Source organism: Rhinolophus sinicus, chromosome 18 (genome assembly GCF_057876585.1).
Source record: "Rhinolophus sinicus isolate RSI-liver-muscle chromosome 18, RSI-T2T, whole genome shotgun sequence".
Lineage (NCBI taxonomy): Eukaryota > Metazoa > Chordata > Mammalia > Chiroptera > Rhinolophidae > Rhinolophus > Rhinolophus sinicus.
In genome coordinates this window covers 7,864,499-7,880,119 of record NC_142518.1, presented here as the reverse complement: position 1 = coordinate 7,880,119, position 15,621 = coordinate 7,864,499, and the positions used below count along the sequence as shown (strand labels likewise).

At 39.9% G+C, this 15,621-nt stretch overlaps 1 long non-coding RNA gene across 3 annotated transcripts in view; it reads right to left on the bottom strand.

Moving 5' to 3' along the window:
- The window catches only part of LOC109454989 (uncharacterized), a 57,010-nt gene extending 43,813 nt beyond the window's left edge, over nucleotides 1-13,197 (bottom strand). For 2 of the 3 annotated variants that reach the window (XR_016019932.1, XR_016019933.1), the window contains exons 1-3: nucleotides 13,021-13,197; nucleotides 12,329-12,424; nucleotides 4,350-4,480 (exon numbers count right to left, since the gene is read on the bottom strand). This is a non-coding gene — a long non-coding RNA (uncharacterized LOC109454989). The remainder of the gene's footprint in view (nucleotides 1-4,349; nucleotides 4,481-12,328; nucleotides 12,425-13,020) is intronic. The other variant, XR_016019931.1, reaches the window with a different exon arrangement.
- Between the last annotated feature and the right edge of the window lie 2,424 nt (nucleotides 13,198-15,621).

The window sequence follows — 15,621 nt, the reverse complement described above, 5'->3', positions numbered from 1 at the left end:
ATAGAGAGATTCTTTATGATATACATATGTATATATCTGTGCCACTTACCCCTAAGGAGTAGAAAGTATTAATCTATGATTCTGAGTAGCAGCCAGAGATCATTATTTAAGCATAAATTCCCCTACTGTAATCTGCATTTTTGACCATTTTATACAAAATGGAATTAATTTAATTTTGGACAAAAGACAAAAAGTAGTTAAAAAGACCTGGAACCAAATAATTGCCTTTAAAAAAATTATTTAAGAGTTTTTTTACAGTGTTTGTTTTGTAGTTTTTCAAAGCCTGTTCTGTTTGTGCCTGCTGGAAGAAGCTGACTCCTGCTGTCTGTGGCTTGGGTTGCAGAGGCAGCATATTCTGCTGGGATATTTTAGCGGTTTTTATGCTGAGATGAATAGGCTATTTGAAGTGGAGAGAGTGCTGGTAGTTCCTGTTGGAAGAAAAGGATCAGAAATCCATTTATGCCAAACCGTGAACACAGTTCGACAATGTACTGAAGGCAATTTTTATTTGCTAATTACTGTCTTTGTTCAGAAGATTTGCCAATGCTAACTGATTGAAAAGATCCCAGAACAAACTAGTGCAAGAATATAGCTCCCTCATTAGCCTAAACTGCACTGAATTATTCCTGCCTTTTGTGACATTGTGGTTTTCTTTTTCAACAACGAGTGAATGTGCTTTTTAATTTGTGTGTTTAAATGGAAGGGGGATAGGAAAGGATCATTATCTCCCATCTTCCTAACCTTGACTTTCCTGTTTGAGAGCTTTGCGTTTATGGCTGCTTTGTGAAAGGGAAAGAGTCAGCAACTAAGCCAAATGGCTGGAGAATCTCCTAAACGCTGGAGAAATGAATCAGCACATTAAAATATCTCTCCACTGAAAGCAAGTACACACAGTGCCTAGATTAGCAAATATTCTTTGGGGACATTTTGAATGTCTATTGTCATAAACATTGACATATTTGGCCCTTGCAAGCAAGCAACTGCCTTGGTCCTTCAGATGTCAATGCTGAGAGAGAGAGAAGGACAGAGAGAGAAGGAGTTAAGAATTACTATAATACTTTGGTCATTCAAGACTTCCATGCAAGGTTGTAGGTAAAATAAAGTCTTTACTGGATGGCCTGGAAATATTGGAAGGTGAAGATATTAAGTGAAAAGGTAGAAGATGAGGTAGAAGAAAAGGTAGAGGATGGTAATTAAACAGTATCAGTGGTCCAAATATTTATTACCCAAATATTCACAGATTGAATAAAGAAGCAAAAGTCAACACAACATGAAAAATACATACTGAGAAATTGACCACTTAATAAAGTTCGTCCCCAACTAAGCATCCCTCTTTATTTGACACAAAGGCATATCCTTGCCTATTGTGTCAGTGTTTTTGCTAATATTTGAAGATGAGGATCTTAAATGAAAAAGCTATTAAATTCAGCTAATTTTAATTGGTGCCTACTTTATGGCAGTCGTTGGCTGGAGAAAATAAGTCACATCCTTTTCATTAAAGAGTTCTTAATCTAGGGAAGGAAGGAGCCTGGTAAGAAACTGTGTCATTGAACGTGGATGTTGTAAAATCTAATAATGCAATGCAAATCATTTTTAAACCAAAACTACAAAGCTCGTTAACATGAAGGAGTTTACAAAGCTGATGATGCAGGAGAATGGCTGAAACCATTGGCAAAGCCAAAATAAGGATTTGGTAGCGTTAACATTGGAAGAAGAGAAAATGAACAAGGATGCTCTGGAATACGCAGGGTGTCTGCAAATACACTGTCCAGGATGAAAGTCATTCAGAGAGCATGTCTTGTGTCTGCTTCTCACCTGACAGCAGCAACCCCATCCTTGTCTCCAAATGAAAAATAACAGAAGAAAATACGCCTCTCTGGCATAAGAATTATTTTGAGCTGGTTGTTTTTGAGAAAAAGCAGACCCAAGTGAAGCTCTAAAAACAGAATTTACTCTTTTATAAGAAGAATTTACATTTATAAGGGAAATCTCTATTTTTAAGGGCGTTTCCCTCTGTGTATCAGGAAGAGAAACTCCTATCAATGGAGAAGGCAGGCTTAACCTTGTTCACTGTCCTTTTCCTGGTGACCTCCCACAATTGGCCTCTCCATACCTCGACATCTTTCTTTTCTCTTTAGCTGGAGATGGTATTTAAGGTGGTGGCTTGGGCCATTTCAGGAAGTTTCACCGTTTTCCTGGGTCTCTCCCATGTATACAGGAGGAATACATGTTATTAAAGTTCTGTTTGTTTGTTAGTCTGTCTGTCTTTTGTGATAGTGGAGTCTCAGCCAAGAACCTAGAATGGTAGAGGGGAAATGATTTTTTTTCTCCCTTACAAGGTCAGAATATGGGGTGTGAAAAAAGATTTGAACATCAAGGGCTTCGGAGAGATCTTTGGAGAAAACTAGTGCAACCCTTAAATGTTTTTGTAAAGATGAACTTCTTTATGTCTGTGCCTAAAAGTCAACTGTGAATAGAGGGCCATACAAAACTATCATACAGTTTTTCCAGAACAATTATGCCAAAAGAAAAATCAACACGTGCTATTGTTCATTTCAAGAATTAATATATGGCAATTATATCCTGAATTTTTAATATATGAGAGTGTATAAAATTACTTTCCTACTTTTTAAAACAAATTGGTTTTCTTTTCAGAATGAAATCCTCGTCTAATCTTTTCTTCAATGCTTACTATGACATTTGTTTCCTATTTCAGGTGGATTTGTCTTAAACAGCCTTTTTTGGATACAAATTATCCTTGGATAATGAAGACTTCTAGTATTTATGAAACACTGCGATAAACATGTACAGAGAGATAACCAAGCACAGACAGAAATGGGAAAATAGTTGAAACTGAGGATTCTACTTTTGAAATACACCCTATACATGCACGTTTCCTATTGATATTTTACTGCAATACTTGTTTGAGTTACATGCTCTCAGGATTCAACCTGTAGGAATATGATAATGATGACGACGAATAAATGGCAATGATGATGATTGGTTTCTGAACTGGAGATGTGAACACCTAGCTCATGTTGGCTGTGCAGAATGCTGGAAGCCCAGATTTGCTTCCTGCCCCTGACCTCTGATTTACCCCTTGGTGGACAGCCTAAGGTGGACAGCCCCATTATTCACTTTAGTCACCTCCATGTTCACCAGATCTTTCAGGGTCTTGAGGAATGCAGGCTCCTAAGCCACTCCTCTTTGTGGGAGAATTGACAAACCAGGAAAAGAGTGGAGTGTGATAAAGTTAATTCATATATCGGGACCCATAAAACGAGAGCCACCCCAGTGGCCCGGCCCGCATCACAAACCTAAACCTGACGCAGCCTGCACCTACAGGACACACTTGTCCAGGAAACCTAACCACCAATCACAGTCCTCCCACGCAGCTTTAGCTGGCTCACCTCACCTTAGAAAGCAGGGCCTGCTAGCCTTACAAGAAAAACCCCGACCTCCTAGCCCATCCCGCCCTGTTTCCGCCTTGCCTCCTCTAATATTCTATAAAACTCCCTCCTGCCCAAAATCCCTCGGGAAGAGCGCTCCGCGTGTGACGCACTGGACTGACTGCCCAGTCCACGGGTTGTTTTCCCTTGAATAAAGGACATCAAACTGTTACTACATTGTTGTAGTTCTGTCATTTGACAAGTGTTTGCTGATAATTCCAGAAAACCTTCTCGGGGCAAGCATTTGTATTCATTCCAGCTCCTTTCCTCCATCTTTTAGAAGCCTTGGCTCTGGGTGCTAGAAACCTGAGATGGGAAAGGGGATTATCTGAGGCTGTTACTGTGGTGATGTTGCCGACTTGGCCCATCACTGAGAGGACCGGGCTCTAGTCCTCACTATGGAGATGCATGAATATTGTGGTCTTGGACTCCAATGACCAGGAGCAGAGCAGATACTCCTTTACACAGGTCCTAGTGGAGCTACTTCGAGCTTAGAGTTAGGAAAACTGACCCAGTGATGTCACACTGCTCTTCTGTAAGATTTTAGACCCCCATCTTATTCCTATTTTACTTTCCAGCTGCTAAGTCTCTAGATGTTTTACTCCAATTGCTATGATGCTGTTGAAGATTGGTGGTTTTAAGGCATATTCATTCTGTAGCCCAAAGATTTCCAGCTTCCACTGGGGCCAATCACAGCAGAGAGTCGCGTTGCCAAAAGACTGAACTGACATCTAAAAATGTATGGGAAATGTATGTAACTTTACAGAAGTCTCTTAGACCAAAGGGGATATGATTCATAGCACAGATTTCTAAACATCACCCAAATCACCCACCTCTAGTGTCACTCGTCATGGGGTGACAGTACTCCAGTATCCTGCCCCAAACCCCCCTAGCTCTTACCTGAAGCTCCCTGGCTCATCTCTGCCTCAGTCTTTTCCTTTCAGAATTGCTTCTTCCGAAGAGCAGCTTCCTGTTTTCTCCAACGTAAAGCCGCCTAGCTTTTCCTTCCTCCCAGTTCTGTCTCGCTGCTCCTGGAAGGGGAGAACAGGACCAGCTGTGAGGGCTCATTGACCTTCACAGTGCCTTGATATTTAGGTACTCTGAATATTTTGTCCTTTAGGGAAATTCTGACACTACCTTGAGCAAAACTGCTTCTAAAATTATTTTTCACACAATACTGAATACCCTCCTGAAATTTCTCTCCAAAGCAGGCTTGGCAAGTATTTTCTGTAAAGGACCAGATAGTATGCTTTACATTGCAGGTTACAAGGTCTCTGTCGCACCTACTCAACTCTGCCACTGTAGCAGGGAAGCAGCCATTGGTGATATGTAAACAAAGGGTGACTGTTTCAATAAAACTTTATTTGCAGAAACAGTCCAGTGAAGCCTGCTCTAAAACTGCTTCTCAACTGTGGCTGTGCATCAGTACCACCTGGGAGGCTTTTAAATCTCCTGGTGCCCAGGCCACATCCCAGACCAATTAAATTAGGATCTCTGGGGGGTGTGACCCTCACATCATGACTTTAAAATTCCTCAGGTGAGTCCAATGTGCAGCCAAGGTTGAAACTGCCTGCTTTAAAACCTCTCAGGATCAAGCCAGCTGGAAACTGATGGGTCATGTATCCCAGCCTGAAGCATCACGACTCATCCGGTCCTGAGCAGCTGCAGGTGTACATATTGCCTTCCCCCACACCTTGGTTTGGCCAGTGGGGTCTCCTGAGAGCAGCCCCTTCACTTTACCCCAGGGTTCTCTGAATATGTGTGTGGTCATTTTCCATGAGTGCTTTGACATGGAAAGTTGGAAAGCCACAACTTAGAAAATAAGCAGCTACCAATGCAAACGCTATGTGAAAGTTACTGAAATTCCTTGAACAAGGATTTTTTTTTTTTTTATAAAGCTAAATTTAACTATTCACTCTCTTCTAAACTGAGAAATATCAATGCCTTCAACTGACACTTTTTTTTGGTCCTGCATGCTGCATTTCAAACTGTGATTTTAACAGGATTGTCTCTCTCTAGTGAGATTAAAAGGAACTTTGTATTTTCTGCAAGTAAATCAGAAATTCATTTCTGAGTCCACGGCTGTGCTTCCTTTCAAATCTCCCAGAGCACCGTCTGAGCTTGCCAGTGGAGGACTGTATTAGACTAATACTTCCCTATTTTAATAGAACTCAGTTTCAAGCACATGAAAATACCGTTTTAAGTCATTCTCAAGTCCAGCTGTCCATGACCATTTTACTTGAAGTACACTTTCTAGAGACTCTCCATGGGTAGGACCCCATTGTACCTGATTTACTGCACCCCTGCTGTCCTTTAAGGAAGCCTTGCAGCTGGCCATCCTCCAAGAGATAAATCAGCTGTTTTTCCCTACCTTGGCAAGCCTTGGAGTGAGTACTTTCAAGTGTCTTTGAAACATCGACCTAACAAGAAAGCACTTCACTCAGATTTCAGAGCTAGCCAAACTACTTTGTCCAGTATTGAGCTAGGAGTATGAGGATCAAGGAGACTGTGAACTCTGTGCACGTCCCTTTCTCCCCCCTCTTGGTTCATGTAGGCTCGTGGACCCTGGGCTGTGTCCCTGAAAAGCCAGCTCATTGCCTCATGTATGTCTCACAACTAACTCACGTCATACACCCTCCCTAGGCCCACTGGTTTAATTCCAAAATGGTTATATGAGTTTACTGACGCAAGCCCAAGGGCATTTAAGGATCCTGGGAGAAAAGACAGCAAGTACAAGGTCTTTTTGGCATCTCAAAAGGCTTTTTGGAGAATTTCTCATGAGGGCAATGACTCAAGGTGGTGCTCTTCAAATTTTCAGTACTTTCCATGGCAGCTCTAGAAGGAACAACAGTGACCCATCTGGAGAGTATAAAAAATGTGGGAGGGGATCTGTCATGCAGGGTCTCGGGTCCCACTCCCCGCATAAGAACGCAGGACATGGTGAGGCCAAAAAGGAACACCCACTGAGCCATAGGTAGGGGAGTCATACCACTATATTCTCGCTGGCTTCTGGATTGGAGACACAGGAAGCAAACATCCGCCAGTACCCCAACAAGGGGTCTTCCTGCTCCCCAGTCTCACTGGTGGCCACAGGAAGTAGGATCCACACGATCCGCAATCTGCCGCCCGCCCCTCTGCCTGCCAACCAACCAACCAATCAACGTAGCCACGGCAGTTATATCAGTGGCTAATTGGCTAACTGGTTACAGCGGATGGCCAACCAGTCACAGCCGGTGGCCTTCCACTACCCGAGCCAGCACCTTTCCACATGAGGCCGAGAGCCTGGAAACTGCTCTCTGGGACTCTGTCCCCACAGGATCTGATGGAGATTGGGGAAGGAAATAAAGTCTCCCCACTTGCTAGTGATCCTCCATCCCCAATACCCTTGGCACTACTATTGAGTTCTTCAGATGCCCAGCCTGAGTGACCTTGTGCAGGCCTAGAATCAGCTGGGCATTTTGCAGTGGCTAGCTCTGACATGAGTGAAGAATTGAATAGTAATGGGAGTAGGATAAAAGTATGCTGCAGATGGTTTAACAGGTTCCATTAGTATCTTTACTCAGACTTTTCTAGAAGACCCACTTTCTGTTCTTTGCTTAGTCAAGGCTCACCTTTACCTACTAACTTTTGTCTTCACCATAAAGTATTCCACAGCTGCCCCAGGCCTCAGTAATTGGCCCTTTAGACTTTCAAATTTACTCCTGAGATGAAAATAGCTACTCAGAGAAGAAGTGAAGACTCTGGCTTGTGTATCCTCATTTTCCTCCTGGGGTAAACCCTGAGACACCTTCACGAAAACCCCAAGGCTAAGAAAAAAACACACCTGACAATCATTAGTTTCTACCATTTTTCTGGCATGTAACATAAGATACCTTGTGTTGTGTTTTATCTATTGGTTTTATATATTACAGAAGTTATATATATTCATTACAAAAATTTGGAAGATACATACAAAAAGAAAAAAATGAAAATCACTGTAATCCCCAGACTCAGATGAACACTAGTAACATTTCTGATGTTCTCATTTCGACCATTAATCTATGAATTTGTATGGGTACCTAGGCTCGTATTGTACATACTGACTTAAAACGAGCCTTTTTAACCCTAACAATATAATATGAATAATTTTCATGTCATTATTTTTATCCAAGATCATTTTTCATCTTTAACAGTTTTATTGAGATATAATTGATATACAATAAACCACATATATTTAAAGAGTACATTTTAGTGGGTTTTCTTATGTACGTATATACCCATGAAACCATCATATATGAACATATACATCACCCCCAAAAGTTTCCTTGTACTTCTTTGTAATCCCACTTTTCCCCTTTTCTGTACTTGCTGCTTTCCTCCAGGCAACCACTGGTCTGTTTTCTGTCACTATAGATTAGTTGCTTTTTCTAGATTTTTCTATAAATAAACCCATACACTATGTACTCTGCCTAGGTTCTCTCACTCAGCATACCTATTTTTGAGGTTCATGATGTTGCATGTATCAATAGTTCAATCCTTGTTATTGCTGAATAGTATTCCATTGTATGTTTATTTATAAAACCACAATTTTTTTTATTCATTCACATGCTAATGGACACTTGGATTGTTTCTGGTTTGGGGCCATAACAAACAAATCTGCTGTGAACATTCATATACAAGTCTGTATGGTCATATGCTTTCTACCTCCTTGGATCCAAGGTAATTTTAATGATGTACCACAGTTCATTTAATCCCGGTTTTTGACTCTTGATTTGAGTTCCCTGAAAGCAGGTCTGAGGTGAGGATTTGGGTGCAGGTAATTTATATGAGAGGTGATCCCAGGAGGCAGAACAGCAGGGGAAGGGAGAGACTCAGGGGAAAGAGCAAAGCCAAAAAGGTGTGTTAGCTGTTGATCATTGTGGGCAAATGGAGCTCAATCCCATTAGGTCCTTCTCAGGAATCATGCAGAATAGTCCCTGAAATGGTGTCACTGGAGGAAGGAGTTGTGGCATTCATTTTCCATCTCTTTCTCCCATTGGTGGGGACATTAACTATCCCTCAGTTCTCTGCTTATCTTACACAGGCAGAATGGCCTGCTGTGGCTTTCAAGAAAGTCCTGAAGCAGAAAAGCCTCAAGCCACCAAGGTGAACATGGGGTGGGAGTCTGGTACCATGCATGGAACTGTCCACCACAGGTACGCTAAGAGAAAGGGGGCTGAAGGGGTTGGATGGATCATACACGTGTCTGCTTCAGTGGTTTCCTGTCTTGTTGTTATACAGCATCAAACATCTTTGATGTATACCCTTGATCATTTCCTTGAGGTAAGTTCATGGACATGGAATCGCTAGGTCAAAGGGGATGCACATTTGAAGGTCACCACATTCCCTGGAAAGGCCTCAATTTACCTTCTCACAGGTTGTGTATGAGGGCATCTATTTCTTTGCTCCTTTGCCAATACTGAGCATTTTCATTAAATAAACAAACAAGCAGACACTTGTCAGAGTAGTTTATCATTTTATGTCTAACTTAATTACAAGTCCTATAAATCAAAAGACCACACCTTATTCATTAGACACTGTGTTCAGAAATGAGCACACTTAAAGCACAAAGATTTGTCCATGGTGATGGGACTTTGGGCCTCCCAAAATTAGCCTGTGGACAGACTGTGTGACACTCTAGCTCCTGAGTCAGTTTTCCCAGTCAACCCCTTCCAATATGACTGCCAGACTTGCCGGGTGACTGCCACTTCGCTGTTCACCAATACTGGGTCCTGGGAAGCGTCTTCCTCAATCTTTGCCATGCTGGTTTGATGCTAGGTCCACGTTTGCCCCTGAACCTGACCTCTTTCTTCCATGTCTCTGGCATAACTCCTTGTTTCTTACTGACAGCTCATCTTGATTGGAGACTATCATGTAGTCAGGACATATGGGACTTTTTAACCCTTGGTAATCCCAGAACTCAGGCCAGTGGCTCTGGCTACAGACTTTATCATGTCTGGTGTGGCTCAGAGGCTGCCCCAAGACCCTAAATCTTAATTAATGAAGACATGTGGGAAGAGATTTTTTTAGCAGAGAGAGAGAAAGTTGCTGGCATTTCATTTTGGGCACGGAGCATGATTGCATATTCCAGGTCATGACCTACTTGTGTTTCAGAGCTTCCGAGCTCTTCTGTCCTGGCCTTCACCTGTTGGGCTGGCACTGCCTGTGACTGTGACACTTGGCTCTCCCCTTCCCTGACAGCTGTGCTCCAGCTGGCAGGGTCAGCTAGCCTCATCACTCAGCTGTCTACACTGACATTTGATCACTCGAAGCTCTTCATTTGCTTCCATGTGGACATTTTGCCCTCTGTCAGCTCGCCACCCAGCAGTTGTTTACAAATCTGTGAGCAGCCATTCCCCTGACACAGATGCTCAGCTTCCCAGGGCTGACCTCAATCATCTATACTTCAACACCCCCCGATGGCTATATTTCAGGGCTTCATTTGACCTGCTATTTGGCTTTAGGGAAAGGATGTGAAGTGGTGAGTGCAAACAATTCATGGACAGAGAATGGAAACAAGGCCAAATCTGGAAGCCTCTGAAGTATTGTTTGAGAGAACTGACAGTCCTAACATCAGAGACTGATCCCACAGGGATCCCAACCATTTCCTTTTCCAAATAATCTCTACTTACTGAACAGCAATTTTATATTTTCAATTTTTTGGGTACCATCCTACAGACTGTGATGACAGGTCGACAGACTATGGACCATGATATGTGCTATCAAGGGAAACTGAAATTGTCCACAGGGGTATGTATGTCCAGCAAATATGGTACTACCATGAGGAAAGAATACGAAAGAAGGGACACAGAGAAAGAGAAAGAAAATTGTCTTCCCTCAAAAACTGTTGTCACCAATAAGAGAGGCCAGAGAAAAGAAACTATACAGAAATCTCTATCGGTTCATTAAATTAGTAATGACCAATTCCTCACACTCCAAATACATAGAATTCTTGAATAAATTATAACAAAAATGCTTCTAAAATAATAGAGGAGTTCAAAAATATGAATGTGAAATCTACAGATACCAGAAAGAAGAATCTCCAAATCAATTAAAAAAACAGCACAAATAATATTAAGTAGAAAGAAGAAACCCACATGACCAATACAGACATAAACACCACTAGCAGTCAGGGAAATTCACATAGAAACAATAATAAGAGTGTTTATAACCAGCAGATTAATCGACATTTTAATCTTTGACAATATGAACTAGTGGCAGGCAAGGATTTAGAGAAGAAAATGCAAACTCTCATTGACTGATCATGGGAGCAGATTCTTTTATTCTTTGTCTTGCTAAGAATGTATTATAATACTGATCATATTCCACATCCAGTCCTAAATACAGCATATGTTTATCCCAGTATAATACTTAAAAAACTGTGATAAGTTTTTACATTTATCCCTTATATGTCTCTTAAGAAACTTTTCCTAAACTATATTTATTTTCACAATGAAAAGCTTTTGATCTCACTTAATCCATATTCTTCAAATGGACTCTTTCCATATTCTTTTTGTTTTAACATTATTATTTTTATTATTATTGTTACTATTTTTAAATAACTAAGGTTTTTAGTCCAATACTTTTATAAAATATAAAACCATATGTTTGGTTATCATGGGCATATCAAATTATGATGAACATTTCTAAACACTTACTCATTATGGACCAGTAAATCACAATTCATAGACCAGACTCTAAATTCAGGGACGAAGGACTAGTTGCAAGTATCTCTTAAAATTAAGCAAAATGAAAAATATATATGCTTACCTTACACTTCAACAACTGATTTCTAGAAATCTGTTCTAAATATATGTTGATTCAAGGTAGAAGGAAACAACTTGAAAATACATATTAATAAGGGAAAGGATGATTATAGAATGGCCATATGGTGGAGGATTATACAGCTGTTGAAAAAAATAAACAATATTTATATTGGACTCACGTTTTTCAAACATGTGCATATGTTTGAAAAGCACAGAACACAAGTATAGAAATACATGTATTTATGTGTAGTATGTGCGTGCCTGACATACACACCCCAAATAGTTAATGGTGTTTACTTCTGGTGATAGGATTGATGGGAAACTTGGATCTCACATATTTTATTTTATAACAAGTAAATATTTCTGTTTAGAATCTTTCTCAGTCTGTCATGTGGAGCCCTGCTGATGCAACTGTTGCAATTTCCATTTCCTGAGTATGTCATCAATGACAGGCAGTAGCATGTGAGGAAAACCCAACCAAGTATCTGCTCAAGGCTGGAGTTAAAACTCCAGGGTTCTTGGAGCACAGAAGTATCTGGACACATGTCCACATCCAGAAAGAAGCAACCCCCATCTGTGAGAGCCTCCCCAGAATCCAGCATAAGACATTCTTTCTGGCCCTGACTAGGTTTCCTACTTGGTGCCAGGGGCTGTGGAGACGAGACCCAGAGTGTCAGATGTGTTTGCACAGGATGGGTGGTCTTCACAGGGCGCTTATCAGCTGCCTGGAGAATCCAGACAAAACACAAATGAAGTTATATCAGTATATAATGTATCAGTATATATCAGTATATAATGTATCAGTATATATCAGTATATATCAGTATATATCAGTATATAATATATACTGTATATCTATAATCTGATAATATCTAATATATTATACATCTATAATGTCAAGTAGGGGTTCTCTCGGCACTAAATGAATATTTTAACTTTTGGAATTCTATTAAAATTATATATCATGTTATAAAATTAAAACATAAAAACATTTTTTCTCAATTAATGAAAGAATTGAACAAAGTAGTTGTGATAATTGCTTCCATCAGACCAGGAATGGAAGGGAATTTCCTTTACCCAACAAGGTATACATACCTGTTATTAACTTTTTAGCACATATCGTCCTTCCTCAGAAACTTTGGAATCATTCTATCAGGACGGAAAGAATGAGTCAATTTTCTATTGGAGGTTCTAGATAAGTGAAAGAAATAAGAGGTCTAAGAGTTTTTTAAAAGGAGATAAAACAGTCCTTATTTGTAAACAATATGATTATCTCCATAGAGAATTTAAGAGAATCTAAAACAAACTTTTAGACTGATAAGAAAGTTTGGCAATGTGCTGGATACAACTGAACACACCAGCATTTTTTGCATTCTTATACAGAGTACAACCAATTAGAAAATGTTTTCAACAAAGTTCTCCTTTATCATAGCCACAAAAACTGTAAAATACCTAAGAATAAATTTACAAGAAATGTAGAAAACCTTTTATGGAGAAAATGACAAAACAGCATTGAAGGATATAAAAAAAAGATCTGATTATATGCAGAGATATAGCAGGTTCATGGAAGGAAAGAGATGGGAAGATGACACTTGTCCCCAAATTAATTTATAAATGCAATGGAATTAAAATGAAAGTTCCAACAGGGTTTTCCATGGAATTTGATAAGGTAACCTTAACATTTCTACAGGACAGAAAAGAGACCACAATAATAAGGAGTCTCCAGAGAAACAGAACCTATGGGATACAAAAAAAGATTTGTCATGAGGAACTGGGAATTGGCTCACACAATTATGGAGGCTGAGAAGTCCCAGGATCTTCTGTCTGCAAGCCAGAGACCCTGGAAAGCTGGTGGTGTAGTTCCAGTCCTGAGAACCAGGGGAGCTGATGGCGTAAATCCCAGTCCACAGGCAGGAGAAGATGCTTCTCCCAGTTAGGAAACATGCAGGCAGGAAGGGAGTAAACCTTTGCTTCCTCTGCTCTTTGTCCCACTTAGGCCCTCAGTAGATCAGGTGATACCCACTCACAATGGGGAAGGCATTAATTAATTCACTACTGAGTTCATCAATTCAAATGCTAATCTCATCCAGAAACGCCCTCACAGACACACCTGGAAATAATGTTTATCTGGCCATCTTGTGGCCCAGTCAAGTTGACACATAAAATTAACCATCACGATAGCTACGACACAGTCAGCGAGCTTGCTCTACCAGATATCAAGACTGATTAAAAAGATGTAGTAATGTAGACAGCACACTATTTGAGTTGGACAAAACAGACCCGGTATATATAGAGACTTGACGCAGGACAGAGAAGACCCTATAAATCAGTGTGGAAAGTATGAACTAATCAACAAACGAGTATGAGAAAATTAGTTGTCCTTCTGGAAAGAAAATTAAGTCACTATCTTATACCTTACAAAAATAAATTCCAGACAGACCAAATAACTAAATGTCAAAAGAAACCATGAAAACTTCTGGAAGAAAATAAAGGAAAATCCTTTATAATTTTGAATCTTTGGAGGATTCCATAGACAAGCACAAAAAAACAAACCCCTTAATTAAGGGAAAGGTAGACAAATGTAACTACACTAAAATTATAAACCTAAATACAACTAAAAAAACCTTGAACAAAATTTAAAAGACAAGTCATAGACAGGAAGAATATATTTGCAATGCATACAATCAACAAATGTTAGTATCTAAAATATGTAAAAAAATTTTACAGTTCAGCAAGAAAAAGACAAATACCCACAAATGGGCAAAATATATCCAGAAGCAAATTCACAGAAGAGGAAACTCGAATGTCAAATAAATGAAAAGTTGCTTTATTTCTCTAGTGATCAGGAAAATGCCAACAGACGGGCAAAATGAAGAAAAAGGAACTTTCATCCATTGCTGGTATACATGTTCCTCAGTAAATCATGATGGAATGGAATTTCTCACTCAACCTTTGTGACTTTGTAACCTAGAGAAATTCTCTGACCTGTGCACAAGGAATAACACACCAGATTGCTCTCTGCAGCATTGCTGTGATGGTGAAAAATGGAAGACAGGTAAGTAGATTTCAGCAGAAGACAGGTAAGTAGATTGTACTGTATTTGGTGATGGAATATTATGGAGCAATTCAAAAGAGGGAACTACAGTAACAAGGGGAAAGTCATCAAAACAACGATTGAAAAGGCAAGCTGCTGAATGACACCTCATATGATGCCCTTTTCAAAACTATGGTCTTATTATGGATACATGCACATATTACAATAGTATGAAATATGTGGACAATTGATACCAGATATGGGTAATATCTACAGAAAGAGGAAACGGCTAAATCAGGAGTAGATAATGTCAGAATGTTTACACCTGAGTTTTGAGCATGGTGATATCTGTTATATCACTCTCTATATTAATATATGTGTGAAGTATTTTATAATAAAAATGGGAAAATTGTTGCTTGTACTTTATATAAAGTTTCCGGTGGAAATATTTCCCCGAGAATATTTTCCATACCTTTGCTTCAAAACAACAACTATTCGATCGATGACTTCTTATTTGATGACATGCACAACTGCTATTTTCTCAATCTTACATACAGTAAAAATAAAAACATCTGTAGAAAACTTTACTATTCTTATTTACCATAATATAAATTCTAAGCTGAAAACTGTGAATTGGCCTTGCAAACGGTTTCAATAGGTATGCCTTCCCCTTCCCCGCCCCCAGCTCTAAACAAACTGTGACTTCTAAATCTGTCCTGGATAGAAATTCTGGGGCCATCAGTGCAGGCAGCTTTCTGACCACCAAGGGAACACGGTGATTAGGAAGCTCTGGGGTTGTCCTTCTCCATTGGTGGCCAGGATTATAACTGGAGAACAATGACCTCAACAGTGTATGGAACAAAGCTATTTCTTCTGTTCCGTGTATGTTGTGAGCATAAAACATCTTGGACGTGGTTAATGCGTAGCTTCCATCTGGCATTTTTCATATTATATAAAATTGTTATGTCAGCAACAGATGGTAGAGCTAAGTGTTAGGAGATTTTACTTATGCCCAATTATCAGGTTTGCAAATCTGAACATTAAACAGTTCACAGGTCTGTGGAAATGCATGAGGTGCTAGATTTTCTCCTGTTGAGCTGCCTTGCAAAGTATGTTTCTTGTCTGTCTTTCCTCCTTCCTAACAAACCTTGATTTTGTTCTGATATCATCTCGCTCCTAGACAACTCCTTCCCCATTAGTCTGACAAGCCCTTGGTACATGTTCTCGGTAAACTGAAGGACTTGCAATGCTCGTGTGAGTGAAATGTATCTCCTCTCTCTCTTTTGCTCGATGTGACCAGAGAAAATGTTAGATGTGATTTCTTCCAGCAGTCATTTAGTGACCGTGAGGAAAC